Source organism: Lipotes vexillifer, unplaced genomic scaffold, assembly GCF_000442215.2.
Source record: "Lipotes vexillifer unplaced genomic scaffold, Lipotes_vexillifer_v1.1 scaffold896, whole genome shotgun sequence".
In the NCBI taxonomy this organism is placed as follows: Eukaryota; Metazoa; Chordata; class Mammalia; order Artiodactyla; family Lipotidae; genus Lipotes; species Lipotes vexillifer.
In genome coordinates this window covers 120,591-147,208 of record NW_006778096.1, presented here as the reverse complement: position 1 = coordinate 147,208, position 26,618 = coordinate 120,591, and the positions used below count along the sequence as shown (strand labels likewise).

The 26,618-nt window shown below is 36.0% G+C and overlaps 1 pseudogene; it reads right to left on the bottom strand.

Moving 5' to 3' along the window:
* Nucleotides 1-18,119, bottom strand: part of LOC103085867 (paraplegin pseudogene) — a 47,542-nt pseudogene extending 29,423 nt beyond the window's left edge.
* Between the last annotated feature and the right edge of the window lie 8,499 nt (nt 18,120-26,618).

Genomic DNA, 26,618 nt, shown 5'->3' with positions numbered 1-26,618 from the left:
GAAGATCCCGCATGCCGCGGAGCGGCTGGGCTCGTGAGCCATGGCCGCTGAGCCTGCACATCCGGAGCCTGTGCTCCGCACGGGAGAAGCCACAACAGTGAGAGGCCTGCGTACCGCAAAAAAAAAAAAAAAAAAGGCCTATTTGGGCAAGTCATTCACATCTCTGATTGCATATTCATTTGCAAAATGTGAAACAGCACATCTTGTATAGGTATATTGTGAGAGTTAAATTCAATGATTGATATGAAAGATTTTTGTGAATTAGTACTACATAAGTACAAAACATATGTCTTTATATTAGTGCCTTTTTATTGCATTCTAAGTTCAGAATAAGCTCTTGTTTTGTGATACATATATTAGATATAGATAGAAAAACCTACTTTCTTAACCCAATGATTTTATATACTATGGTATGCTGAATAATGGCCTCCCTAAAAGACCACATCCTAATATGTTACCTATATGGCAAAAAGAGATTTTGCAGATGTGCTTAAGGATCTTGAGATGGGGGTATTATTCTGGGTTAGCCAGGAGGGTATGATGTTAATCACAGAAGTCCTTGTAAGAGGGAGGTAGAAGACCAGAGACACTGGAAAAGAGAAGGAATGTGATGATGGAAACAGATATTGGGGTGATGTTCAGAGAAAGTGACCATATGTCAAAGACTACTAGAGGCTACTAAAAAGTAAAAATGACAGGGAAATGAGTTTGCCCCTAGATTCTAGAGGAAAACAGCCCTGCTGACACCATGACTTTAGCCCAGTATTACTGATTCCAAACTTCTGATCTCTGGAACTCAAAGAGAATAAATTTGTGCTGTTTTAAGGCACTAAGTTTGTGGTAATTTGTTACAGTGACAACAGGAAACTAATATATATATACTCAGAACTAAGTAAAAACACGGTGTGGTAAATGAGTTCTGTGAGGTTTCTTGAGCCCCAGAGGAATTTTCCCAAGGGTCAGTGATTTGGGGAACTTGAGCTCACAGAGCTAGGAAACAAATATCTGTATTTGGAGAAATTCTTCAAACAGGACCGAAAGTGAGTTCTATTATAATATTCTAGCAAACGTCATGCTCCCCTCCTCTCTCCTCTTGTTCTCTCTCTCTGAAGCTCACTTTCTCTCTCTCTCTCTCTCTCTTGCTCTCGCTCTCACTCTCTCTTGTCCTCCCTCCTCTTATCCTCCTTTCTTCCAAGACACACACACACACACACACACACACACACACACACACACACACGTATGCAAACTACCTTTTTTATAAATCCTCTCTGTGAGGGAGGCTAAGCACTGGACTCAGGCATTGTGATGCTTTATAGGGATTAAGTGGGGTGTTGCTAACTCTGCCACCTGTTCCCACCAACTGTTTTACCTTTGGAAGCATGGATATCTGACCCAACTATACATACAAGTATTGAGGATGGGTGCAGAGGTCAAATTTTTTTTTTTTTTTTTTTGGCAGTACGCGGGCCTCTCACTGTTGTGGCCTCTCCCGTGCGGAGCGCAGGCTCCAGACGCACAGGCTCCAGACGCGCAGGCTCAGCGGCCATGGCTCACGGGCCCAGCCGCTCCGTGGCATGTGGGATCTTCCCGGACCGGGGCACAAACCCGCGTCCCCTGCATCGGCAGGCAGACTCTCAACCACTGCGCCACCAGGGAAGCCCAAATATTTTTATATACTTGAAAAAAATCAATGTCATGAGTAACATTAGTTATTTTGGTATACTCTAGCCTGCATTTCCTTGAATATTTTTGCCCCTAGATATTTTGATGGTTGAAAAATGCACAACTTTCCCTGCTCTACCTTCCTCAGGAAAATATTTTTAAATGCATTTCCTTAGTGACATATATACATATACATGTAATGGCTTTAATGAAGCAGTAACAGATGTGTGAGATATCTGCGAAACCTATAGATTGTAATTCTGTGACCTCTGTTCATTTGCAGTGTTCATAATATAAATGTAATTATAATGTACTCCACTTATATTATGCTTGAGTACAACACTCCCAACAAAAATATCTGCAAAGTCAACATATCAAACCCAGTGTATTTTTTTAATTACAATAAGGCATTCTTGAAGGATGACTAGTGCCCCCAAGGAATTAAATGAAGATTAGGCAAGTGTGTGATTAAAATGGAGGCCCAAAAAAGATTACATTCTCTATGCATTTATTCTCTATAGGGTGCACAACCCCCTAAGAGTAAAACAAATACTTTCTACAGCTGAAAGTCTTCCATTTGGAAAGAAATGCTTAAAATAACAAATTGTGTTTGTTTTATCATCATATTTCCTTGACATATAGAAGTCATATTTCCTCATCACATTTCAATAAAAAGCTTCTTCTGACAAAAATTATATTTTGTCACTGCAAGGTATATTGGACTAGAAATATAGGACACAGAAATATACTGACACTAAAATCTATTGAAAATAAAGGGGGAAAAAGGATTGAAAAATAATGGTGTTTATTGTAATAGTTTATTTAGAAAATTAAGTAGATCTTATATAAATACTAATATTATTATTAGTATGTCTTTTTGTTGTTAAACATTGTAGATTTAACTATAATAGTCACCAAATGCACTGTATCTTTACTATTCTTACTGCCGTTACTGAACCATATGCTATATCTGTACCTTGGCATCTCTACCTTTGTAAATTTCTTAATCATCTGCACACCTTTTTCTTTCTCACCAAAACCTATACTTCCTACTGCATACACTGTTAACATTGTCATCTTCTGTATGTAGCTAAAGAAGAAAACCATAACTGGAAGTATATTTTTTGTTAAGTTTTTCTGTTTCTTAGAAATGGTTCATTTAATGTTCATTCATATTTGTTATTTTTAATATTGTTTCATGTGCTTTTCCTCTGGATTTACTTTTCTTCTAGCTGAAGTACATCTGTTTCTAGCTCTTTAAATGAGAGATCATGTATTCTAAGGTTTCAGTTTTTATATACCTTCAAGTGTCATTTTGCCTCTATTCATGAAAGGTAGACTTCTGGGTATAAAATACTGGGCTAACTATCATTTTTCTTCTATACTTTATGCTTTGCTGTTTTTTGTTTGGTTTTTGGCTGCGTGGCTATATACTTTGAAATTATTGCAGATGACAGAACTGGCTTTATTTGAATGTAAAATATGCAGATATACAATTGTCCATGTCATTGCTTTAACAGGAAAGATATGTGTCGTGTGTAATTGAGAATTCACATGAGCCACATTTCTTTCCAACTCATCTTTACCTATATCTGGCCCTTGGCATTCTGGGTAAAACAGTTGACTCTCTCTGTATCATTCTCTCCCAACCCCATTAGCTGTAGTATTTTGCAAAGCAGCCTAAGAGCGTAAGAGCTATCAACAACATAGCTTCTGCTTCTATCACTGATTCATGTGTGTGCTACCTCATGGCAAAACTTACCACTTTTACCATCTCATCCTCAGTTCTTGATGTGTCGAAAGCTGGCCTTTGGTTTTATTGCATAACGGCCAATATCAAGACTTTTTCCCCCTATTTTTTGGAAATGCATTTTCTGTTGGCCTGTAGCCATATGCTCTTCCTGGATTAACTGAAGAAATTTCCTTAGCAATTTGGAAACTTACTGAGCTGATTTTGTGAAAGTGTTTCATTCAATGTGTGAAGTACGCGATACCGTGGGTCTTCTGGATTTGAAATGTGGACTTCTGATTTGCCTTCATGAGCAGTTCATCGAAGAATGTTTCTGGGTGTTGCTGTTGTTGTTTTGTTTTGCTTTATAAAATGTGCTGATCATAACATTTTAGATAAATTTATGAATCATGTTTGACTAAATTGCTGAAAAGCAAATGAGAGATGGCAACAAATACATGAACATTTTGTGAACAAGATGCTCCCTGTGTTAAGCTATTTCCGATGTAAATTATTCCTCCTTGGCAGTATGATTCTGTTCAGTTTTAAATTATGATGGTACTATGGAATTTTATAGTTAGCAGAGGACTTTGAAAAACCTCATTTTTAACAATAAGGAACCCAACAGTGAAGAAAGAAAGCATTCAATTCACATAAGAAATACAGTTAATTAATAACAGAGTGAGAACTAGTACTCAGGTCTTGTCATTTTCTGTTCAGTTTCCTGCTTTAACTTTTAAACTATTTATTCAAGTAATCTATTTTAGAGACATATAGGAGCAACTATTTCATGACTAAAATTTCACATTTAATTCATTTGCTTATTGCTTTTGCAAAGCACACATGCAAAAATAAAATGAAATCAAATAAGCAAACAAGTATTTTGCTAGCAGATACTAACATTTGGTTCAGGGCAAATGTTTCTTGTTTTCTGTTTCATTTAAAATAAACGTTGGCTTAGCTATATTTTGTGTAAATGGCATGTTTTTAGCACATCAATAAAATTTTATTTAATTTATGTGCTGCAGCTGTCAACTACATGCAAATCCTGTTAGTGCAGTGAGATGGAAACCTTTCCCTGAAATCTTGTTAAAAATAACTCTGGGAATTCATATTCATATCCGTTTAAGAGAGTGGATAAACAGAATCTGCCTAGCATAATTGGGGGAAAAAATCAATAGATTCTCTTATCAAGTGTCCTCTTTGCTTTCTGGTTATTGTTAGCACAGTAACTATAGAGAAGGAACTATTTCTAGTCTTTAATCTATTCTATTTATTTTCAAATTGTATTATAGTTCTTTTAGAAAATAAAGACAAATATCCTATGAATTTTGGATACAGACCCATTACTTCAATGGATCATCAGCCATTTCATAAGTTATCTTAGAGTTGAGATTATAAAATTAACCTCTGATTTTATGGGACACTGGAGTTTAGAGAGAGTAGGTCATTACTCAAGGCTGCTCAGTGGAGAGCAAGACGAAATTTTAACCTAGGGATCTGATGCCTCTGTACACTTTCCCACTCTACTTCACTGTCTTTGATGACATACACGTCTTTGATCCATTCAGAAATGTTTGATCACTTAAATAGTGTGATTGATTCAAACTGAAAGCATCGGTTGATTAAAAAGGCAAATGTATTTTTAAAAATTAAAATAAATATTAATAAATATAAATGAATAGAACACTTTTAAAGACAAATTTTAATGAGAGCAAATTGACTGTATCTTGTTTAAAATTCAGCAGATATTATTGACTTAGCTTGTGCTGCTGTAATAAGATACCATAAAGTGGGTGGCTTATCAACAAAAGAAATTTATTTTTCACAGTACTGTGGGCTGGGAATTCCAAGATCAAGGTACAGGCTGATTCAGTGTCTGGTGAGAACTCTTCCTGGTTGCCGACAACCATCTTATTGCTGTGTCTTCACATGGCAGAAAGCAAGCTAGCTCTCTGGCCTCTTCTTATAAGGACACTAATCCCATTCATGAGGGCTCCACCCTCATGATCTAATTATCTTCTAAAGGCCCCACCTCCAAATACCATCACATTGGGATTCGATTTTCAACATATGAATTTTGGGGGCGACACAAACTTCAGTTCGTAACATTATGGACAAAGGTGTAGGTGAGACAAGTCCTTTGCTCTCACACCTTGAAATGGTTTACATAATCATTTAGAGACACAGCTGACAAATACCTGTGTGAGGGATCAAATAACTCCTCTCAGAAGCAGGTGCTCTGGTGCTACAGGCCTGAAAGAAGGCACAGGTGGTTGAGGCAAAAGACCAGGAGAGATACTAATTCTATGAACTGAAACACTAAATAAATATTTACAGATGCAAATAAAATATACTAAACTAAAATATTTGAAATATTTAGACTTTTCTTTCACCCCATTGATAATCCCTATCCAAATAGTGAGTTAAATGATCTATTTGGAGTGTAAAGTAATGCAGTTATAATGGCAATGACTTTACCAAACTAAAATTCAAAAGTGGGGACTCAAGATAGGATTTGTAAATCAGTTTTAGAAGCCTCCAAAATGCTTTGATTCTATATCTCTCTATGCCAAAATAGCCACTAAATTTACTGAAGGCAGAATAAAAGTTGATTAAAAAGTTTGGGGAGCAGGATATATCAATAAAACTATCTTAGGAGTAGATAAAGAATGTCTTTAATGTTGTGACTGTTTCTTGATTATGGTGTTTTGATTATAGTGACACTCAAAAGATCAAAAACATAATCTTGTGGATATAAACCTGCAAAGTTATGTCTCCTGGTGTAATTTCTGACAGCTTTCCTTACTTAAACACTGTTATCAAATAAATATATACCATTTCAATTACTTAATTTTTATAATATCCTTAAGAAAACAATGTGAAACATTTGATCCTTGAAATGGGTACATCATTTCTGTAGATCAAGTTGAAATAGATTAATTTAATTTTAAATTATAGTTTTAAAGTTGTAATTCAGAACTGGATATCCTTAAGTGCATCTCTGCTAATTAAAAAAAACACACAATTTTAAATGTTGGCTTTTTTTTATGATTCTGCTGATGAGAATGAAGGAAGTGCAGTTAAATGATTGTGAGCTGTGGAGGCATAAAATTTGATACTATCAACTAATCAGTATGCTCAGTCATCTGTTCTCACTTTATGTCTAAAAATGTAAAGGCATTTCTGTAATACTGCCTTCTGTGTTTATCTGAAGGTTATATTCAAATTCTTAGCTTTCTAAAAATCAAGTACACATCAAAAACTCAAAGGAATATCCCATCTATCACCACAGTTTTTATCTTCAACAAAAGCATGTATTTTTCCTAATAAGATATTCATAGGATCTGTTAAATTCATTTTTTGAGCTCTAGATTACATCAAAATATGGCAGTAGATTTGAGTTTTGCAGATGACTGTATCAAAGAATGAATGATTGGAAACCCAACATGCTATACTATTCCACGTCTCATGTTTTAAATAGAGAGAGGAATGCCATAATCTATAATTTAATTCAATGAGCTTTGAAGTAGAATGGTACATACTGCTATTTCTAGTTTAAGCAATACAGCCACAGAATTTTTATTTGACAGGGATTGGGACATCATCCCATTTCTTATTGATTTAAGTTTAACAACAGATAGACATCTCATAAGGAATGAAAACAGAGAGGGCGATAGAAATGTTACCTGGGGAAAGAATGTGTCAAATGCTCTCAAGTAAATTAAAACTATAACATTTGAGGCTTTGTCTTGTTTTGGTAAATGCTATTTTTGTTAATGTTTTTTCAAGTCTCCACTTTATAATGAAAAAATAATTTGAGTACCTAGGCAACCTGTTAAGTCTCCTAAAGGTTTTGGTGTTTAGAACTCCCTGGTTATACTATGCACATAATGAATTGTCCCCCTTGATGTGATAAATTATGTATTAGAATAATGGACATATCAATCAGTGGAGCTGTGTAAGTGAAACACACAGCTTTTGGCAAAGCAAATTCTGCATGTTTACATTTATCACCCAAATGCCTTGACTTTGATGTAGACCTTTGAGATGCATTTATTAATCATGATTTCATTAAAAATGTTGGCAAACTAATGACTTTTATTTGTCAGAAATATTGCTGATGATATACTGCTGGTATCCAAAAACACTAATCTTCTTTTTGCTACTTAACCTTCTGTGTGATTGTTAAACAGTAACTTGCATGAGACATCATATTTTAGATTACTAGAAAGGTCTTGGTGTCAGAACTAATCAGATTGTGTATTTGCTGATAGCAGAATGGTGTGACTTTTTCAAGTACAGTTCCAGTTAGATGTTCACTTACATCTGTTGAAGAAGGAAGAGTTCTACTCTAGGGGAAAATGAATGCTTTTACTATTATTATGAATGGAATGATTAATGGTACAAATTGTTAGCGTTTTAATATATTTCAATGATTATGAAAAACTTGGTTTGAGTAAACTACTCAAAATAACCAAGTGTATTTTTCTTTATGACCTCTTTTTCTTCTATAAATAAAAATACCTATTGTGATACAAAATCTAAGCAAGTTACTCTGTGGGGAAAGAAAATTGAACTTTTCCATAATCCCAAAGAATTTACAGTCTACTTGGCTAGACAAAAATTGTTATTATGGAAAGTGATAGACTAATAAAATACACTATATATTTGTGAAATGTGTATAAATAATAAAACAAAAAATGGGAAAATGAATAATGCAAAACATAGTACTGTTGCTTTAGAAAAGGAGAGAGATCTTTGTGATTTTTTTCTATAAATTATATTTAGTAGATACAGTTTATAATTAGACTAATAATTTGAAGTTCCCTGGTATAATCTATTTCCTGGTGTTTAGAAAACAAACATTGAATTACATTATTGAGTCAGTTTTAGGGTATGATATTAACTTTGTAAGTTTGTTTTTCTATTTTCATAAAAGGTAAATTATAGCTTCATTTACTAGAACTTACATAAAGAATGATTCAGTTAATTTTCTAGGTAAAAAAATAGGTGCTTTGTGTGGTTTTATTGCTAATTAAAATCACCCAGGTGAAAAGGTTCTTAGGCTCCATGTTACATATATAAGAGTCCTCAATCTGGAATTGGTGACCACATATTTTTCTGAGTAACTAGACATACACTTGGCACTTGTAAGAGACAAATCTCTTGCTGGATCCTGTCTGTTTCTCTCATACATTCTCTTGTTGATTTTCATAAAATGGAATATTTCCTTAACTCAAATTTCTTTGTTGTTACACATAGATATAAACCAGAAGAAACTTATAAAGTTGAAGTGAATTGCCTGTGAAGGCAGGTCTTTGTTTTCTTTATTATAATCATTTTAATACATTTCAAGTTATAAATTAGGTGTGTGTGTGTGCATATATATAGATAGATAGATATGTATATATATAAGACTTTGATTAAAAAGTAAATACCTCCTTTTAAAAGGAGCCAGTAAAAGAGCAAGCTAGTCAGAAGGAAGAGAAAATAAAAAGGCCTGGAGGCAGGAATAAGCTTAGTGTGTTCAGGTAATTGTGGTGGGGAAGATGGGAAAGAGATTGCTAGAGTATAATGGATGATGAAGAGTCATCGCAGTAAAAGGAGGAGCAATTGAAGAATAGGAGAGTATAAAACGACTCCTGGGGCTTCCCTGGTGGCGCAGTGGTTGAGAGTCTGCCTGCCGATGCAGGGGACGTGGGTTCGTGCCCTGGTCTGGGAGGATCCCACATGCCGCGGAACAGCTGGGCCCGTGAGCCATGGCCGCTGAGCCTGTGCGTCCAGAGCCTGTGCTCCACAACGGGAGAGACCACAACAGTGAGATGCCTGCGTACCGCAAAAAAAAAAAAAAAAATTAAATAAAATTAAATAAACAACTCCTGTGAGGTGTGTCTCTTCTTCAAGGTTGCTCTCTGAAATCAGTTGTTACCTGGAGATGGTTGACTACTCCCATGTTCAGTCCACACTCAACTATATCCTTCCCAATTGATTCCAAAGGCCATTTGGGAAAAAAAGATTGTTTCATCTTTGTCCTAGGTTTCCCCTGTCCTAGCAAAGAATCTGAAGCATAATAAATCCACAAAATGTAATTTGCTTTCTTTTTGTTAATTGGAGATCAAGAAGGCCTTAGAGATGTAGTTGCAACCCATAATTTTATAATGAAAAGATGAAAACAAGTAGTAAGACAAATATCATTTGGTAGAGTTGGGATTATAACTTATGATTCTAGTCTCCTAATGCAGAGTTGCAACCTTACCTGACATTGTTATTAACAGTCTAAAGGGAAATAATGCCATGTGCAGCAATATGGATGGACCTAGAGATGTCATACTGAGTGAAGTAAGTCAGACAGAGAAACACAAATTTCATTCAACTTATATGTGGAATCTAAAAAAAAAGAATACAAGTGAACTTATTTACAAAACAGAAATAGAGTCACAGATGTAGAAGACAAACTTATGGTTACCAGAGGGAAAATGGGGGGGAGGGATAAATTGGGAGATTGGGGATGACATGTACACACTACTATATATAAAATGGATAACTAATAAGAACCTACTTTATAGCACAGAGAACTGTACTCAATACTCTGTAATGACCTATATGGGAAAAGAATCTGAAAAAGAGTGGATATGTGCATATGTATAACTTATTCACTTTGCTTGTACATCTGAAACTAACACAACATTGTAAATCAACTATACTCCAATAAAAATTTTTTTAAAAAAGCACACAGGAAGTGAAAAAAAGAAGTCTAAAGGGATAAAGCCAAAATATCCCTAATAAGTCAAATAAAATTTGGGAGAGTCCAAGAAATTTGAAAGGTCTTAAAGAGCTAAATTTAATATTAGAATTTTTAAAATAAAAGAGTTTTAAAAAAGGAAGTTTTGTTGTTGTTTATTTAATCAGTTTAATGATTATCAAATGAGAAAGATGTGTTTTTCAGTTTTCAACTTGGATGAAATGCACATCATCTTGACCCCATAATTCTACTTTTCCTAAATGCATCTATTATGTTTTGTGACGAAAATATCAAGTCATCAAGAAATTAAAGAAGCATCAGCAAAGGGAGACTAGGACAGGGGTTCATTCATGGTAAATTTTCATTTTATTTGTCAGATTTTAGAAATTGGCTGTTGTAATGCATATAAGGAAAAAAATAAATGTTTAAATGTTGTAAGAATTTAATTCCAGAGAGTGTGCACTCTTACTTTTTTGGGTATCATCCTATGTGTAATTATCAACCAAATGAGAATAAAATATTATTCTTTTATTAACATAATTTCCATGCTTGCATCATGTACAATGTAGTAAAATTAACCACCTTAGCGTGAGTTATGTCTTACTAACTAAATATTTCATTTAAGTATAATGGCATAGGGAACGTGACATTAGTTTGTTATAAGGGTAGTTTATGTAAATGCTTTCCATGGAAAAATAATTTAACCTGGGCCTGAACTATGGATCAGTAAACTCCAGGTTATTTGGAAGAATATGCTTCTTATCTTGAGGCAGAAAATGCACTTTATTTTAAGGAAGCCTACGTAAGTTTTTGGCACATATCCCTAAAGTACCCTGTTTCACTTCTGTTCTATTTGCTTAGTCTGCCTAATTTGAAAAAAAGTTTCCGTTTTCAACACAAGTGCTATTTTAATAACTCCCTTAAGGATCCAGGGAGAGAGAAAATCATCAGTCCAATTTCCTCTATGGCTTCTGTGTCAGAGAGATGAGCCTGTTAAACACTCTATGTTGATACCAAACACCTAAGGTCACTGACGGATTAGAGCAAGAGAGGGCGAGGAAGACTATCTCTAGCAATGTGGGAGGTGGCGGCTGTGAATGAGGCCTGGGGACTCATATCTTTGTCAGCCACACATTGTTGCAAGTGGGAATCTTGGGATGAAGCTAGAACAAACTTCTTTGGAGCAAAAGCTGTCATAGAAACTGAACAGTAGAATCCCTCATTTATAAGTAAGGAAATTGATGGCCAAAGAAAGTATGTTTTATATGACAAGTTTGTGAAAGGTATTGTACAGTTCTGAATTTATAAAAATATGAGCCCATTGCTCTTTCATTTTGTCCATCCAGCTAGTTAAAATTTAAATAGCATTTATTTATCAGGAGTCTATTTTGTGCCATTAATTTCCTTATTGGAAATTGACAGTGAGCCACAAAAACCCTGTTCCTACCCTCATAGAAGTTACTTTATGTGAATTAGATCGACAGATATTTGTGTAGTAGCTATTAAATAGAATTTTCAAAGAAGGCTTTAAAATACTGTGAATATTTTTCCTTCAAACAGATGGTACATTAAATCACCAACAGTCAGAAACTCATTTATCCATTTTCCTCTAACCCTTAGGCCAGTTGAAAAAACAAATCTTGTAATAAAATTATGCTATTATATTCCACATTTAAAATTTTTAAAAATTCTATTTCTTGAGAAGTCCAGAATTGTCTTCCAGTAAAACCATTATTAAAACCAATATGATAATGAAATAATTGGTAAAGACTTTGACTTCATGGAAGTTTTTCCTCCATTGAGCATTTGACTCCCATGCATGAAAGACAGAATGATAAGGAATGAATAATAACATCTTTGGAGGATGTTGCATTGCTTGAACAAATATAAGAATGCAAATTAAAAGCATGCCTCAGTTTTACGCCTCACAAATTATGGTGGTGGACACAAATTCCCTGGCTCCAAACAATGAAAATTTGGTCACTGTGAGTCAAATGAGGAATTAAAATAACCAAAGCTGCATTTTCAGTTAGGCAATTTTGTCTATAAACTGTTCAAATTACATAGAAAGAATGATCTCAGAATTGAAAGCAATGATTTTGTCCTTAATTACTTTAATATTTAGCTTAATTTTCTGTTTTCCTTGTCCTCTAAAGATAATTACAATGAACTACCCCCACTCTATTCCCACCACAAACATATGGAAACAAAGCAAAGATTCACAACTTGAAGGAATGGCTTGTCTATAGAGATGGAAGGAACAGAACCCTGAATTAGCTTCCCACTTTCCACTGACATATTAGCCCAGTGATACTGACCTCAGTTCCAATATTGTGTGTAGCTTTGTATGTTCTGCTTTTGTGTATTTTCTTAGACAATAAAACCAGGGTGTTCCAGATGCTCCAAAGGAAGGCTTGATAACATATTTACAGCATGCAGCCTGGATAATAATGTGAGTTTGTGGATGAGACAATGTCAAAGATTGTTATTATCATGAAGAAAAATAGAGCGGATCATTATCAGAACCACTGATGCTGCTAGAAAAAAAGAGTAGGAGTATAAGATTTTATTTGCATCTGTATTTTACTTCCTGTTGATGAGTATATTATATACGAACAAACTATTCATTTTAAGATTGCTTAGGCATTTTTGGTGTTTCACTGAAAGAAACAATACAAAGCAGGTAATTGAGAAATGTACCTATAAGAAAATGATTTATATCTGGGATATACCTAATTCTAAGGAATTGAAAAATGTACCTGTAAGAAAACGATTTATATCTGGGATATACTTAATTCTAAGGAGTACCTGATCAAGTGTTATTCCCATAACACTTTTAAAAATAATAACAGATGGAATTATGATAATGATTCTACACTAAAGACATATTATTTCCCTTAATAATCTTTAAACTTCCTAGAGTGTAATGCACAGTGAACAGTAATCTTTCTTAGGTTAGACCATGCACAGTGTTGTTTTCAACTTGTTTGCCCAATTTGGCAATATTATCCCTACTGCACATGTCAGATGTGGCCTACCAAATAACAATTAATAATATTAGGAATGCTTCTTAATGAGGAGGTTAATGAAAATGTTAAGGGAGAAATCAGTGGGAGTCACACAATGAAATACAATGTATATAAATTTTCTATAAATTAAGACAAAAAATTTAATCTAAGATGGTGGTAGGACCTAGATGAATATTTTATTAGTAAATCAATCCCATATGCACAGAAATCTAAATGATAGGCTATGGGGGTTCAAATACTAATTTTTAATTTCCTCCTAACTATGACATTTTAAAACCCTGCACTAACTCTGTTCTCTTTTGTTTTGAATTTCTCTTCTATTACTGATCCTCTTGTGCCTAATTCACACTGTTCATGTCCACATTATCACGTTCTTGGCTGACCATACCCTTTAATTAGTATCCATATTACTATGCACAGAGAATTCTGTCTCTAAATATTCAAAGTTTACAATAATTATACGTTTTTCAGTCATACTTTTCAAAAGGGTTATTTTGCTCTAAATACCATTTTTAAAATACTGCCATCAGTATTTTTGTGTGTGTTAAGAGGGACAAATCATAATTTCTCTAATAAAAAAACCCAAAATCTCAGTGTCTTAAAACAATTTCTAATTTCATAGTTTAATGAAGGTCAAGTGAGTCTCTGAGGCATCTCCTCCATCCCTTTTTCCAAATGTTACATTTCATCTTTCTTTTTATACATAGAACGCCCTCACTTTTGCCCTCACTTTTGCCCTAAGAGTGACAACACAGAATTTCATCATTCAGTCTCCACAGATCAAATCCAGAATCTCCAGAAAGAATGAAAGGCATGCAGAGTTTCTGCTCACCTGATTCATGAAATCCACAGAATCTGTATAATGATACAAGTATCCAGACTTCTTCTACTGTATGGCTTTGTCATATTGTAACTCTTTGAATTCACCCCTGAGGACTGCGGCCAATAATTATGCGAGAGAATAGAGGACATTTCAGAAACCAGGCTTAAAATGTCATATTCCTGTGGCCAGAACAAAGTTACACTTAGCAGCAAGAGGTAACTGGTAATATATTCTTCTTGTGTGATGAGTGGAAAAATGAATTGGTTTGAGGAAGATAAAATTATATCTGCCACACCAGAATCGCTTATGTTTCTAAACCCAGGACTCTACAGTCCTGCTCTTTTTTTAATCTGAAATCAACATATTGTTCCATCTATACTATGCTTTCTTCATCAAAATGAGAGTAATATCTTTAATGTTAACTCTTTATTGCTGGAGTAATAAATTCATGATTGAATCTAAACTGGGGTTTAAACCTAAACTTAGGTTCTTAATCCTGCCTTAGAAAGTAACAAGAAAAAAAACAGGATGCTTTTTGTGTAACATCATCAGTATCTTCTCTGACTACAGTGGCAAAGGGGATTTTAGAATTTGGAATTTATCTGCCCTTATCTAGAAAATAGCAGAACTGGTTAGACAGGTTTCTTACCTGAATGCTATTAGCCAACATTCAAATTATCTAGAATTATATCTGATAAAATGTTAGTTTAGTCTTTTGGGTCAGATAAATATGCTCTTTCTACTCCACATGTGTGTTTTTCACCCAGTGTTGAATGCATTGGCTGTGAAAAGCGTATCTACAATTTGGTCCAAACCATTTCCTCTCTTATAATCTTTCTTTATGTTAAAAGATAAACTGAGCTAGATTAGAATTTTCAAGAGTTTACTTGATTAGATAGATTTTAATCCTGCAGTGGCCAAATCAAAAGTGACTAGCAGTGCTCTGCCGACTGGAGTTAGGGGAAATGCTTTCATAGGGCAGGGCAGACCTGGAAGCACAGCAAGGACGTTGATTGGCTGTAGCTTAAGTCATTGCCTTATTTGGGAAAGCCTAGTTTGCTGTTTGTGATTGGTGGTTCTTAAATTTTTTTTTCTGAGATATGAATGCCTTTACGGAATTGACTCTGGCGTAGGTTTTGATTTGCTTATATAGGCCACCAAGGCATTAGTGCCACCTCAGTCTAATGACTTCTTATTTAATCGCTTTAACATGTGCAAAGATATAGGCACAATACTGACAACAACAAAAAGAGATGAAATCATTATTTTTAAGTTTGTTCGTATTGATCACATGGTTATGTATAGAGACATTTCCTAAGACATTTAAGTAACTGTGATGCCCTATAAAATACATGCTCTTCTGTGTTGAAGTGTAGAAATGAATGAGTGTAATCTACTGAACCAACAATAGTTTATCCCTAGACAACAGACCAGGGGTCATTACTTGATATCATTCAGTCATATGCATTGTCTAGCACAGGCTTTTCTGAATTGAGCAGGTGTCCCATCTTTGAAGTAGGGAGTAAGCATCAAGATTAAGTGCTTTAAAAACAGCAGTGACAACAAGAAGTCATTTTTATACCTGATTGGAAGTTATATCTTGGGGAATGCAATGTTGAAATTAAGCTTTGTTCTGATATTCTGAACATAGAGTTACAGCAGATCTTAATCCTGTGCTAAAATTCTCTACAGTGCTTTGAATTGAAACACTTTTGCATTTTCCAAAACATTGAATTAAAAAATAACAAACTTCTAAATGATATTTAGATAGCTAAGTGATATCAAAGATAATCTGAAAATTAAACCTACTTCTTTATTTATATTCAGTCCATCTGAGCATAGCTTAAATTTTTCATCTAATATCCATCTGACAACCTCAACCAATTCTGAATAAATCTCACTGTGAACAAATATTTATAAACTCTGGTAATAGCATGAGAAAAATCAATTGTCTTAACCCACCATTTGGATAGTATGTCCTTGAAATTACTATCTTCTTCAAAAAAAGATCTCAAGATATTTATATACTTTCTACTTAGGAGAGTTTACAGTTTTAGTTGAAAGAAAGAAATTCAATAATTAGCCTTATCCATTTTCCTACATATTTATTTAGTCTCTAGAAATTTTTGTATTATAAAATTTGTCATTCAGAAACCTTAAGTTTCAAGAAATCAAAACATACATTGCGAAAAGGAGGAGGGTCTATTAGGAAGATACAAGGGTGCGGGACCAAGGAAGATGACACATTTTCTTTTTCACACACATGTTCCTTCTCCTTTCCTTGCTCGGTCCATGAAGGAACTTTTTCTACTTCACAGTACACATGGTATGCAAAAAGCACCCCAAACCATGGCTTATACCTCAAATTCAGTTTATGTAATCCCAGCTAACTAGAAGAGCTAGGGAAGAGATTTTACAAGAAGGGGGTGTTTTGGATAAAATTCTTTCAAAAAAAAAAAAAACAAAACAAAAACAAAGAAAAAATCACTTTATTTTTCCATAGAAAGCTTGAAACTCACTGTCAAAAGCAAATCTAATTTTGTCTTCAGTTCTTCCTCATAAAACAAACTTTAAAGACTGCACAGATTTTTTTTATAGCTACATATATATACAGTCTTACATAGAAGCACATATACATGTCAGTTTTATTAGTTCTAACTAAGAATAGCTATGAAGGAATTTTCCTGGAGTGAGAAATAGAAAGTTTAGTTGGAACTAAAATTAAATAAAAGAAATGGATTAAATCTATTCTGGGCAATTTTTTGAAGCAGTTTATGTATTTTATTGAAAAATGTCACATCATAGCTCAACAGATTGTTTTGTGTTAATCTACCATATTATTTCAACAGAGGTACTGGTTTCAAAAAATATTGCTCCATTTAAATGCTAATATAGATACCGCTATGGAGGCCTCTTAACAATTATGGGTTCTGAATACTCTAGTTATAGAACATTTGGACTTTATAGATAAAGTTCCTTTACTTCAGTTAAAACACTGTATCTATAAAGGGAAAATGACTTTGTCACTCTGTTGGTTCCTAATATTATTAAATATTTATCAAGATTCAATAGTACATTAAGCATTTATAAAGTAAGAATAGAATAATGTTTACTTTAATTAGCCTAGTATCTGAAGTCTCTTAAGGGAGATGGATGTACATTACATACGCTTATGTGTAGCTTTTCTGGTCATAGATAGGATTCAGAATCACAGTAGCTCAGGTATGTCATCTTTTATTATTATGGAAGTAGAAAAAAACACTTAAAATTTACCTAAGTCCATGATAGTAAGCTCCTTAAATTGTAGACCGATATGTCTTTGAGATTGCCCTTACTGCTTGCAGAGTTTTGTTCTTCCTAATTTTTATTTTGATGTTTATTCTACTAAACATTGTTGATATCCACATTGATCAAAAAGCAGTATGTATATTTATGGCTCACATTAAGATGATATAATTTCTGTGTAATGTATTGAATCACCAACTGTTAGAGCCTCATGAGACTTCTAAGATAAACTCATTCACTTTGCCAGAAAAAATTTATGGCTTAGAGAATTTAAGATCCATTGACAGTCCAATGCTTTTATCAACCTGTCAGTTATGTGGACGGACAGACAAGTGATCTTCCTTCTATTGTTGAACTATTTCTTATACTTCTGTGGTAGATATTTCACCCTTTAAAGTGAAACATTTCTCATTGATTTCAGGGTTAAATGTTACCATTTTAATGTTAATAATATAGATATACACATAGACCAAAGACTAGAAATAAATTTCTATTCTTACTTCTAACCCGATAATGGGAGAGTGGGAATGACTCTTCAGTACTACCATGTGCTGAGAGATGACTCAACATTGTCCTAACAGTCTTCTCTTTGAATCACTGTGAAATCAGTGCAATGGAGCATGATACCATTTGGCCTCCACATGACAGGAAAGGGTTATTTGCCTATTAAGTTTGCCTTTGTTCTTTTCTTATCAGGCTGTGATATGTCCAGTGGGACTACTTGGTATCCAAAGGCAAATATAGAGATGGAAATCACCTGTTGTACTTGGTGGTGAAGATGGTGAAGATGGTGATGATGATAATGATGATGATGATGGATGTGGTGGTGGGAATGATGATCATGTTATATAACATTGATCTAGGACCTCCTATAGGCTAAGCATTGTTCTTCTTCTTCTTATTGTTATTTTTGCGATGCGCGGGCCTCTCACTGTTGCGGCCTCTCCCATTGCGGAGCACAGGCTCCGGACTCGCAGGCTCAGCGGCCATGGCTCACGGGCCCAGCCGCTCCGCGGCATGTGGGATCTTCCCGGACCGGGGCGCGAACCCGTGTACCCTGCATCGGCAGGCGGACTCTCAACGACTGCGCCACCAGGGAAGCCCTGTTCTTATTATTTTAAATGTATTATCCCATTTATTTATCACAATAGTTTTATGAAGTAGGTACTATGGTTATCCTCTTTTTTACCTCATATATAGAGAGGGAAAGTACCTATAATCAAACACTGCACATCTTACTGTAACATCCTCATTCATCCCATTTATAGAGTGTACACTCATATTTATTAATACTCTCATCAGTATATATGACATATATCTTATATACTTACATGTTTATATATATAATGTATCATATGTTTATTTTAAAGAGTTTACAGTTAATTTGAAGATCTCAAAAAATAAGTTATTGAATTTCAGTTTCAGATCTCCATTTTTATATCACCAGTAGAGAGCATCTATGTGTACTATCTTGAAGTGATCACTCTTTTGTGTGTGTGTGTGTGTGTGTGTGTGTCAGCTGATTTTTTTTAATAGATCTTTATTGGAGTATAACTACACAATACTGCACTAGCCTCTGTCACACAACAGAGTGAATCAGCCACATGCACACATACATACCCATATCCCCTCCCTCTTGAGCCTCCCTCCCACCCTCCCTATCCCACCCCTCTAGGTTATTGCAAAGCACTGAGCTGAACTCCCTGTGCTATGCTGCTGCTTCCCACTAGCTATTTTATACTTGGTAGTGTATATGTGTCGTTGCTACTCTCACTTCACCCCAGCTTCCCCCTCCTCCCCGTGTCCTCAAGTCCATTCTCTATGTCTACGTCTTTATTCCTGCCCTGCCACTAGGTTCATCAGTACCATTTTTTTTTTTTTTTAGATTCCATATATATGTGTTAGCATACGGTATTTGCTTTTCTCTTTATGACTTACTTCACTCTGTATGACAGACTCTAGGCCCATCCACCTCACCAGAAATAACTCAATTTCGTTTCTTTTCATGGCTGAGTAATATTCCATTGTATATATGTGCCACATCTTCTTTATCCATTCATCTGTTGATGGACATTTAGGTTGCTTCCATGTCCTGGATATTGTAAATAGTGCTGTGGTGAACATTGTGCTACATGTTTATTTTTGAATTATGGTTTTCTCAGGGTATATGCCCAGTAGTGGGATTGCTGTGTTGTATGGTAGTTCTATTTTTAGTTTCTTAAGGAACCTCCATACTGTTCTCCATAGTGGTTGTATCAACTTACATTCTCACCAACAGTGAACTAAGTTTCCCTTTTCACTACACCCCTTCCAGCATTTATTGTTTGTAGCTTTTTTGAAGATGGCCATTCTGACCGGTGTGAGGTGATACCTCATTGTAGTTTTGATTTGCATTTCTCTAATAATTAGTGATGTTGAGCATCCTTTCATGTGCCTCTTTGCCCTCTGTATGTCTTATTTGGTGAAATGTATATTTAGGTCTTCTGCCCATTTTTTAATTGGATTGTTTGTTTTTTGATATTGAGCTCCATGAGCTTCTTGTATAGTTTGGACATTAATCCTTTGTCCGTTGTTTCATTTGCAAATATTTTCTCCCATTCTGGGGGTTGTCTTTTCATCTTTATTATGGTTTCCTTTGCTGTGCAAAAGATTTTATGTTTCATTAGGCCCCATTTGTTTATTTATGTTTTTATTTTCATTAGGAGGTGGGTCAAGAAAGATCTTGCAGTGGTTTATGTCAGAGTGTTTTCCTCTAAGAGTTTTAGAGTGTCTGGTCTTACATTTAGGTCTTTAATCCCTTTTGAGTTTATTTTTGTGTATCCTGTTAGGAAGTGTTCTAATTTCATTCTTTTACATGTAGCTGTCCAGTTTTCCCAGCACCACTCATTGAAGAGGCTGTCTTTACTCCATTGTATATTCTTGCCTCCTTTGTTGTAAATTAGTGGCCATATGTGCATGCATTTATCTCTGGGCTTTCTATCCTGTACCATTGATCTATATTTCTCTTTTTGTGCCAGTACCATACTATCTTGATTACTGTAGCTCTGTAGTATAGTTTGAAGTTGGGGAGCCTGATTCCTCCAGCTCTATTTTTCTTTCTCAAGATTGCTTTGGCTATTTGGGATTTTTGGGGTTTCCGTATGAATTGTAAAATTTTTTGTTCTAGTTCTGTGAAGAATGCCGTTGGTAATTTGATAGGGATTGCATTGAATCTGTAGATTGCTTTGGGTAGTAGTCATTTTCAAAATATTGATTCTTCCAATCCAAGAGCATGGTATATTTCTCCATCTGTTTATGTCCTCCTTGCTTTGTTTCATCAGTGTTTTATAGTTTTCAGAGTACAAGTTTTTGCCTCCTTAGGTAGGTTTACTCCTAGGTATTTTTTTCTTTTCTTTTTTTTTTTTTTTTTTTTTTTTTTTTGCAGTATACGGGTCTCTCACTGTTGTGTGGCCTCTCCCATTGCAGAGCACAGGCTCCAGACATGCAGGCTCAGCGGCCATGGCTCATGGGCCTAGCCGCTCCGCGGCATGTGGGATCTTCCCAGACTGGGGCACGAACCTGTGTCCCCTGCATTGGCAGGCGGACTCTCAACCACTGCGCCACCAGGGAAGCCTGGTATTTTATTCTTTTTGTTGCAGTGGTAAATGGGAGTGTTTCCTTAATTTGTCTTTCTGATTTTTCATTGTTAGTATATAGGAATGCCAGAGATTTCTGTGCATTAATTTTGTGTCCTGCAACCTTATCAAATTTGTTGATTAGTTCTAGGAGTTTTCTGCTGGCATCTTTAGGATTTTCTATGTATAGTATCATGTCATCAGCCAACAGTGACAGTTTTACTTCTTCTTTTCCAATTTGTATTCTTTTTATTTCTTGTTCTTCTCTGATTGCCATGGCTAGGGTTTCTAAAACTATGTTAAATAATAGTGGTGAGAGTGGACATCCTTATCTTGTTCCTAATCTTAGTGGAAATGCTTTCAGTTTTTCACCATTGAGTATGATGCTTGCTGTGGGTTTGTCATACATGGCCTTTATTATGTTGAGGTGGGTTCCCACTGTGCCCACTTTCTGGAGAGTTTTTATCATAAATTGTTGTTGAATTTTGTCAGAAGGTTTTTCTGCATCTATTGAGATGATCATATGGTTTTTATTCCTTAATTTGTTAATATGGTGGGTCACATTGATCGATTTGCATATATTGAAGAATCCTTGTATCCCTGGGATAAATCCCACTTGATCGTGGTGTATGATCCTTTTAATATGTTGTTAGATTCTGTTTGCTAGTATTTTGTTCAGGATTTTTACATCTATGTTCATCAGTGATATTGCTCTATAATTTTCTTTTTTTGTGATACCTTTTTCTGGTTTTGGTATCAGGGTGATGGTGGCTTCACAGAATGAATTTGGGAGTGTTCCTCCCTCTTCAATTTTTTGGAAGAGTTTGAGAAGGATGGTGTTAGCTCTTCTCTAAATGTTTGATAGAATTCGCCTGTGAAGCCATCTGGTTCTGGACTTTTTGTTTGTTGGACGATTTTTAATTACAGTTTCAATTTCTTTACTTGTGATAGGTCTGTTTATATTTTCTAATTCTCCCTGGCTCTGTCTTGGAAAATAGTGCCTTTCAAAGAATTTGTCCATTTCTTCATGGTTGTCCATTTTATTGGCATATAGTTGTTTGTAGTAGTCTCTTATAATCCTTCGTATTTCTGTGGTGTCAGTTGTGATCTCTCCTTTTTCATTTCTAATTTTACTGATTTGCATCCTCTCCCTTTTTTTCTTGATGAGTCTGGCTAAGGGTTTATTAATTTTGTTTATCTTCTCAAAGAACTGGCTTTTAGTTTTATTGATCTTTGCTATTGTTTTCTTCACTTCTGTTTCATTTACGTCTGCTCTAATCGTTATTTTTTTTTTCCTTCTACTGACTTTGGGTTTTCTTTGTTTTTCTTTCTCTCATTGCTTTAGGTGTTGGGTTAGATTGTTTATTTGAAGTTTTTCTTGTTTCTTGAGGTGAGATTGAATTGCTATAAACTTCCCTCATAGAGCTGCTTTTGCGGCATCCCGTAGGTTTGGGTCATCATGTTTTCATTGTCATTTGTTTCTATGTATGTTTTTATTTCTTCTTTGATTTCTTCAGTGATCTCTTGGCTATTTAGTAGCACACTGTTTAGCCGCCATCTATTTGTGTTTTTCACAGTGTTTTTCCTGTAATTGATTTCCAGTCTCATAGTGTTGTGGTCAGAAAAGATGCTTGATACAATTTCAATTTTCTTAAATTTTCTGAGGCTTGATTTGTGATCCAAGATGTGATCTGTCCTGGAGAATGTTGGCTGTGTGCACTTGAAAAGAAAGTGTATTCTACCCCTTTTGGGTGGAATGATCTATAATTATCCATTAAATCTATCTGGTCTATTGTGTCATTTAAAGCTGTGTTTCCTTATTTATTTTCTTTTTGGATGATCTGCCCATTGGTGTAAGTGAGGTGTTAAAGTCTCCTACTATTATTGTGTTAGTGTTGATTTCCCCTTTCATGGTTGTTAGCATTTGCTTTATGTACTGAGGTGCTCCTATGTGGGTGCATAATCATTTATAATTGTTTATATCTTCTTGGATTGATCCCTTGATCATTATGTAGCGTGCTTCCTTATCTCCTGTAACAGTTTTTATTTTAGAGTCTATTTTTTTCTGATACGAGTATTGCTACTCCAGCTTTCTTTTGATTTCCATTTGCATGGAATATCTTTTTCCATCCCTGCACTTTCAGTCTGTATGTGTCCCTAGGTCTGAAGTGGGTCTCTTGTAGACAGCATATATATGGGTCTTAATTTTGTATCCATTCAGCCAGTCTGTGTCTTTTGGTTGGGGCATTTAATCCATTTACATTCAAGGTTATTATTGATATGTATGTTCCTATTACCATTTCCTTAATTGTTTTGGGTTTGTTTTGTGAGTCCTTTTTCTTCTGTTGTGTTTCCTGCCTAAAGAAGTTTCTTTAGTGTTTGTTGTAAAGCTGGTTTGATGGTGCTGAATTCTCTTAGCATTTGCTTGTCTGAAAAGCTTTTGATTTCTCCATGGAATCTGAATGAGATCCTTGCTGGCTAGAATATCTTGGTTGTAGGTTTTTCTCTTTCATCACTTTAAGTATATCCTGCCACTCCCTTCTGGCCTGCAGAGTTTCTGCTGAAAAGTCAGCTGATAACCTTATGGGGTTTCCTTTGTATGTTATTTGTTGTTTTTCCCTTGCTGCTTTTAACATTTTTTCTTTGAATTTAATTTTTGTTAGTTTGATTAATATGTATCTTGGTGTGTTTCTCCTCAGGTATATTCTGTATGGGACTCTCTGTGCTTCCTGGACTTGGGTGACTATTTTCTTTCCCATGTTAAGGAAGTTTTCTTCTATAATCTCTTCAACTATTTTCTCAGACCCTTTCTTTTTCTCTTCCTCTTCTGGAACCCCTGTAATTTGAATGTTGTTGCGTTCAGTGTTGTCCCAGAGGTCTCTGGGAGGTCTTTAATTCTTTTTGTTCTTTTCTCCTTATTCTGCTCCTCAGCAGTTATTTCCACCATTGTGTCTTCCAGCTCACTTATTCATTCTTTTGCCTAAGTTATTCTGTTATTGATTCCTTGTAGTGGATTCTTCATTTCAGTTATTGTGTTGTTCATCTCTGTTTGTTTGTTCTTTAGTTCTTCTAGATCTTTATTATTTCTTGTATTTTCTCAATCCGTGCTTCCATTCTATTTCTGAGATTCTGGATCATCTTTACTATCATTTCTGTGAATTCTTTTTCAGGTAGATTGCCTATTTCCTGTTCATTTATTTGGTTTTGTAGTTTTTTACCTTGCTCCTTCACCTGTGACATATTTTTTTGCCATCTTATTTTTTTTCTGATGAGTGGTATTGTGTTTCCATCTTACTGGTTGTTTGGCCCGAGGCTTCCAACACTGGAGTTTGTAGGCTGTTGGGTAGAGCTGGGTCTTGGTGCCGAGATGAGGACCTCCAGGAGACCTCACTCAGATGAATATTCCCTGGGGTCTGAGGTTCTCTGTTAGTCCAGTGATTCAAACTTGGACCTCCCAATGCAGGAGCTTTGGACCGACCCCAGGCTCATGAACGAAGATTCTGCAAGCTGCATGGAGTGGCAGAAAAAAAAAAGCGGGGGGAGAAAAATAACAAAGTAAAAATATAAAATTAGACTAGGAAACTAACAGATATGTTAGAAAGAAGATAAAAATAAAAATATAGATGAAACAACAACCAGAAGGTAAAACAGAACCACAATAGTAAAAGAGAGGAGAAGAAAAAAAAAAGGTGGAAAAGGCCTTGGCTGTGGACAGTGGGGCCTAAGCAGGGGCAGGGTTTGGGTGGTGGGCGGGTCCTATGCTTAGGATCCCCAGGGATGAAAAAGGCCCTTGGGGGGTGTGGGCTGTGGGCCTTAGGCTCAATTGAACAGAAGGGGCACAGATGTGCCTCCCACCTGTGGTCTCAGAGGGTGGGGGCCCCACCTGGGAGCCCAGCAACTTCCTGGGCTTGAGTGGGCAGGGTGCACGTCCTCAGCTCCTCTCCCTCTCATCTGGTCCTGGAGGGCCCCTCCTGCCTGCCTCTCCTGCTCTCTTCCAGCTTCCCTCCTATGCCCCCAGGACCCACGTGGCCCAGAGGGGGCCTCTGAGGCTATAGGACCCGGCCTGAGAGCTGTGCAGACTTCTCCGGCTGATTGGGCAGGGGATACACTGAGCCTGCTCCCCCCTGATCTGAATCCCCCAGGGTCCCTCCAGGCGTGGGAAACACTCCCCTCTCTCAATCACCCCTCAGGGGTGCCAGTCCTGTCTGGCCTCCACTTCTCCTCCCCTCTTAATCCCCCCACATCCTACCAGTTTGCTTGGGGGTTCCTCCCGTCACCTTGGGTGTCAAGGTCTCCCACCAGCATCCTGCAGGCACCCTAGTTGCGGGGAGACGTGAACTCCGCGTCTTGCCACACCGCCATCTTGATTCTGCACCTGAAGTGATCAGTCTTAATAAGGTTCTCGTACACTGTCTTTAAGGGCTGTAGGTGAGAGCATTCTGTTTAATATAAAATGTTATGGCCACCTTAATTTATTTATGCAAAGTAATAAACAAAGACCATGGTGCAATTTCCAGTAATTTACACTTTCGGTCATTTTCCTTCTTAGACAATTTTACATTTACATTTTAAATTATTTTGGGTTAATTTAGTGACTCAGTTATTCATTTCACAATGTTTGGGAAAAAATCAGTGGTCCAAACATCTTATAAAAATATATATTGATATGAGCTGACTCTAAGTCAGACTAGATTAAAATGGGAGGTTATTTGGAAATTTCCTAACATTTATATAAAGTGAGTTGCACTTACTTTATCTTCAGTGTAGCCTGAAATGAGAATTTGCTATATAAAGGATATTATTTGCTAAGATTAGGGTAGTTTGACTAGATGCAGCATAAATAGTTAAGTATTGCAGGCTGTTTAAAGAGACAAGTTCAATGATTGAAGACGATCATCTACTTTTACCTTTTCCCCAGCAGGTACATATGCTCCCTGTAATACAAATCATGTAGTTCTTGTTATGGACTGAATGTTTGTGTGCCCCACAAATTTATAAGTTGAAGCTCTGACCACCAGTTTGGCTATATCTAGAATTGGGGCCTTTAAGGCAGTGAGGTTAAATGAGGTCACAAGGGTGGGCTCCTGATCTGATAAGATTAGTGTCCTTAAAAGAAGAAATATGAGAGTGTTCCCTGCTCTTCTCTGTCTTTCTCTTTCACTCTCCCTGAGTGCCCCAAAAAGAATTCATGTGAGAACACAGTGAAATGGCAGCTACTTCCAAGATGGGAGGAGTACTCTCACTAGAAACTGACCATGCTAGCACCCCGATCTTGGACTTCTTGCCTCTAGAACTACAAGAAAGTTAATTCCTATTGTTTAAACTGCCTAGCCTGTGGCATTTTGTTGTCTCAGCCTGAACAGAGTGATACAGTTTCTAAATATAATTTTTCCCCTGTTTCTTTTCATATCACTGTACAGTAAAGTATTTTTGTACTAAAATTATTGGGGCAATACCTTGGGTTGTATTTAGATTTTGTCTTTCATCTCAATTTAGCTCCCAGAGTTATTATGTTTGACATTAGCATAGTATTCAGGGGATATAGGTATTGACTGCAGACTGTGAGAGTTATACCTCCTTAGAAGAGGTCATCAAAAAATGTGACTGCCAGTTGACCTGCAAGCTGGACTGGGCCATTGGAGGCTCCCCACTCCTTCCCCTGTTCCTGGAATGTGTGTTCCGCTTGCCTTCCCCAATCCCAGAAGCTGCTCCAAGGAGACAGCTTTGA